This window comes from Palaemon carinicauda, chromosome 3 (assembly GCF_036898095.1).
Source record: "Palaemon carinicauda isolate YSFRI2023 chromosome 3, ASM3689809v2, whole genome shotgun sequence".
NCBI lineage: Eukaryota > Metazoa > Arthropoda > Malacostraca > Decapoda > Palaemonidae > Palaemon > Palaemon carinicauda.
The window spans coordinates 166,630,234-166,635,233 of record NC_090727.1 but is presented as its reverse complement, the minus strand read 5'-3'; the positions used below and the strand labels follow the sequence as shown (position 1 = coordinate 166,635,233).

At 31.0% G+C, this 5,000-nt stretch overlaps 1 pseudogene; it reads right to left on the bottom strand.

The window, feature by feature from the left end:
• Positions 1-5,000, bottom strand: part of LOC137638753 (nephrin-like) — a 748,229-nt pseudogene that overhangs the window by 339,034 nt on the left and 404,195 nt on the right.

Genomic DNA, 5,000 nt, shown 5'->3' with positions numbered 1-5,000 from the left:
TATATATATATATATATATATATATATATATATATATATATATATATATATATATATATATATAAATATATATATATACTGTATATATATATATATATACTGTATATATATATATATATATATATATATATATATATATATATATACTGTATATATATACACACACACACACACACATATATATATATATATATATATATATATATATATATATATATATATAGACGACGAACTAAAAGTACCAATTTTAATATGGAATTTATACAAGGGATTTAGTCAATTTTCTTGATCCATATTTTAACTGGCGAATGTTGACACAGTTTAAACACTCATTATTTAGTGTAATCTAGACGAAAACTGTTAAATCTATTATCTTTAGTCCTTTGTAAGTTCTGATGTAAAATAATATCTCCTTTTGATATGTTAACCATAAAGATAAAATAATTTCAATGCTAATATATGGGAAAATAATTGTTCCTGGGTAATTTATACACAATTTCTTCGCCGAATTATGAAAAGTAAAAACTGATAAATTAGAGTATTTCTAATAGTAAATGTATCTCGGATGCAAGACACTATTTCTCTTCCTGTAAGAGCTTTAATGGTGATACACCACCTATCAATATTACATCTGACGCATTTAACAGAAAATCGTTAATTAAATTTATTTTGTATATTTCCATAAGGTTAACTTTATATATTTGGCTGGAGGTTTATTTCCCGTTAAACCCTAGGTTTAATTTTTAATGTGCAATTTTCTTTAAGAACATCCGTTAAAACTGAGCTGAACTCAATAATATAATAATAGCATTTTTAGAGAATTTACAAGTTTAAGGTTTAAAGGCCACTCATGTATGGCAGATGCAAGGGACAGTGACACTGCCCTATCAAGCAGGGCAATACCCTAACGACTGACCATATACACAAATGATCAGTGCCAAAGCCCCCTCTCCAACCAAGCTAGGACCAAGGAGGGCCAGACAATGGCTCCTGATGACTCAGCATATAGACATATAGGCTTCCCCAAACTTCCCATCTTTAGCTCATATGGATGGTGAGGTTGCAGCGACTAAAGGAACCAACGAGTTTGAACGGGACTCGAACCCCAGCCTGGCGTTCACCAGTCAGGGACGTTACCACATCGGCCACCTCAACCCTAAAATATTTTTTTCATGAACGTTTTAAATCAACAATATAATAGTCCTTGGAAGTATCACTTGCTTTTCAGTTTTCATTCAATGCCTGAACCCACAATCACAAAATGAGAGGTTTATTTCACTAGTATTTTGAGTAGGTTATAACCTCGAGGACTATAGCACAATACATTTTATAACCTCATTTGTTTGGTCCCTTTCATGAAACAGAATTTACTGCGTAGTAACGAAGGTTTAGGATATAAGCTGCAATTCGAGATATAAATCGAGACCAGATAAAAAGAACATATACTGTACTACAATGAAAATACCATGCAATTGATATACAGTCGCCATAAAATGTTCCCAATCTATTCAAACAACGATTATATTGATAATAAATACAGAATCCTTTCTTTGGCAAAAAAAAAAATAAAAAAAATCTTTATAATTCAAGTTGAGAAAAGTTTACTTCTTTAAAAGTATGGAATGCATATTTTTATCGAACATAAATATTTGACTAACATTATGTTAAATCTCGACATTTCTATTTCAATAGTAATTAAATTTTTACTAACAATATGATATATTTCGACATTTATAAACCATTTCAATAGTAACTACCTTTTGCCTAATAATATGATAAATCTCTACCATTTTCATCCACTTCAATAGTAATTACCTTTTGACTAATAATAAGACAAATCTTAACATTTCTTATTCATTTCAATAGTGATTACCTTTTGACTAACATATGACAAATCGCTACACTTCGTATCCATTTGAATAGTAATCGCTTTTTGATTGATTCTATGATAAATCTCGACATTTCTCATCCACTTCAATAGTAATTACATTTTAACTATTATATAATAAATCTCTATATTTCCCATACATTTGAATAGTAATTACCTTTGGACTAATATGATAAATATCTAAATTTCTAATCCATTTCATTTATGTAACGAATTGCGATTTCTCTTCGTAACTGTATGCAAACAAACACATACAACCTCATTCAATAAAAAGTGGGAAACAAAGAAGTAGCTACTTTTTAATAACTCTTATTCTTACGAATATAAAAACACGAAAATAAAAGAGACTGATGCTTCTTTCTTATCCGCTCTTACCCTGCTGATAATGTAAGCACTTATAAAAGTAGCATTATATACATCTTGAAGTATAAGCAAAATGTGCTATAAAGAGAAGGAGGTAAAGAAGTAGCTACTTTTTAATAACTCTTATTCTTACGAATATAAAAACGCCAAAATAAAAACGACTGATGCTGCTTTCTCATACGCTCTTACACTGCTGATAATGTTAGCACTTATAAAAGTAGCATTATATACATCTTGAAGTATAAGCAAAATGTGCTATAAAGAAAAGGAAGTAAAGAAGTAGCTACTTTTTAATAACTTTTATTCTTACGAAGTGTCATATCAGCATTATCGAAAATAAAAGTAGGATAATAAAAAGGACTGATGCTGCTTTCTTAACGACATACACTGCTGATAATGTTAGCACTTATAAAAGGATAACGAAAATGTCTAAAAATATGAGCAAAATGTGTCGCCGAAGATCATTTTTTCACTGCCGTAAATAAAAAAAAAAATAAAAGTCCATCTTACCATAATTTATTTGGAAACATTTCGCTAAACAGCTATAATTAATGGACATAATTTTTCTTAATTTCTCGAAGTAAATTTCAAATTATTATTAATCACTGAAAATCTATTTGTCAATTTTCGTAGGTAAATATTTGAGATATGATCCAAAGACGATCTTTGTTCGCGTTCGCATTTCCTTATACTAGGTCAAAATCTTTATTGGTATTTGCTGAAAAAAAAATTCAAAATCTCTCTCTCTCTCTCTCTCTCTCTCTCTCTCTCTCTCTCTCCCCCACAAACATACACGATTACTTTCCAGGACAAAATCAACGGTAAAAAAACAAAAACAAAGGAATAAGAAACCATTCTTTTTCTCTTTCACAGCAACCTGGGTTGAGCGAGAATGCAGGATTGACGAACAGAATACTCTGCAGTCGTGCAACTCCCCAGCACCTGCAGCCTAGTCCCGCTCTCCAACCATGAACCAAAGTAAGCTAAATGGGCCTCGAAAGTAACAGCGGATAAAAATTAAATTAGAATTACTTCGGAAGTGCATTAGCTAAGTACCACTAAATCAGAATCCATCTCAATTCAATTGAAAGTAATTGATTTTCTTTTTTCTTCTATCATTCGCTAGAGAATTGTCCCGAGAGTTAGAGGTAATCAACTTAATTAAAGAACAATTCTAATGGGTGCAAATGGGAGTGAATGAATATGGCTACGTCAGTAACAGTATCTATGAATTACCCGGGATATTCAAATATAATTAAATTTTTTTTTTAAGTATGAACGAAATACAAATGAGACTAATACGGGAACTCACTCACTCTCTCTCTCTCTCTCTCTCTCTCTCTCTCTCTCTCTCTCTCTCTCTCTCTCTCTCTCTCTCGCTATAGCACAGGCATCCCAACAGGCATCCCAACAGACAAGGAATCAAGTGTAAATGTGTATCTTTCTGTTTCTCTATAAATCGTTTCCTCAAGCACAAAGGTCACGATCTCTCTCTCTCTCTCTCTCTCTCTCTCTCTCTCTCTCTCTCTCTCTCTCTCTCTCTGAGGCATTCCAACATGTAAGGATTCAATTGTAAATGTCTATCGTTCTGTCTCTCTATTAATCTTTTCTTCAGCCACAGAGACACGATTTCTCTCTCTCTCTCTCTCTCTCTCTCTCTCTCTCTCTCTCTCTCTCTCTCTCTCTCTCTCTCTCTCTCTCTCAAGGCAACACAGGTTAGGGGGAATAGAGGATTAAAGAAGCAAAATCCTCTCTTAGTCCCACACCCCAGACCAAGATCCTAAAGCAAGCAAAATCTTCCGGGCGTTCAAATGGCTGAGCGCAATATGATATAAATTCAATTAGATTATTTCGGAAGTGGATTAACTTGGTACCACTAAATCTGATTCGATCTCAAGCTAACTGAAAGAAATTTATTTCTTTTTCATTTTTTTTTGTAGATGACTATGGAAATTATACCCTCAGCCAGTCACATTATTTACAAATGACTTGGAATGTGATTTATCACTGTCTAATCCAATCAGTTATTCCAAATGCGTATCAATAAAACAACCTAGAACTTTTATATATATATATATATATATATATATATATATATATATATATATATAAAATACAGTATATGTATATATATATTTATATATATATATATATATATATATATATATATATATATATATATATATAATTTTGCATATAACAGTAATTATTAAACCTAATAAGGTCGATATTACCGTTTGAAAAGGTAATTTCATATTCAATATAACCAGCCCCAATTTTTTTTTTCAATAATCTATTTGCTCAAACAATTAAATAAATTGAGTTAATGAGAAAATAATCATATATTTAAATTCTAAAAATAATAATTCTTATATAGGAAATAATGTTTATACGAAGCGGAAATTATAGACATCAGCTGACTTTCTTTTCATAAACAATGAACTTCTGGGTTTTCCTGTGTGAGAGAGAGAGAGAGAGAGAGAGAGAGAGAGAGAGAGAGAGAGAGAGAGAGAGAGAGAGAGAGAGAGGAGTTACCTAACATATAGCAAGGTAATTTCTACATACAAAAAAAAAAAAAAAAAAAAAACAGAATAATTGATATTGATCAATATTTATGAAAACCAATCATTTTTATCGTTATACATAGAAACTGTCAGATCAAGAGTAAACTAAACACGTCAAGAAATGGAGAAGACGAAAGTCTCACTTCTTAATGTTGGTGCGTTCAGAAAGTATTTTATTTTAATTG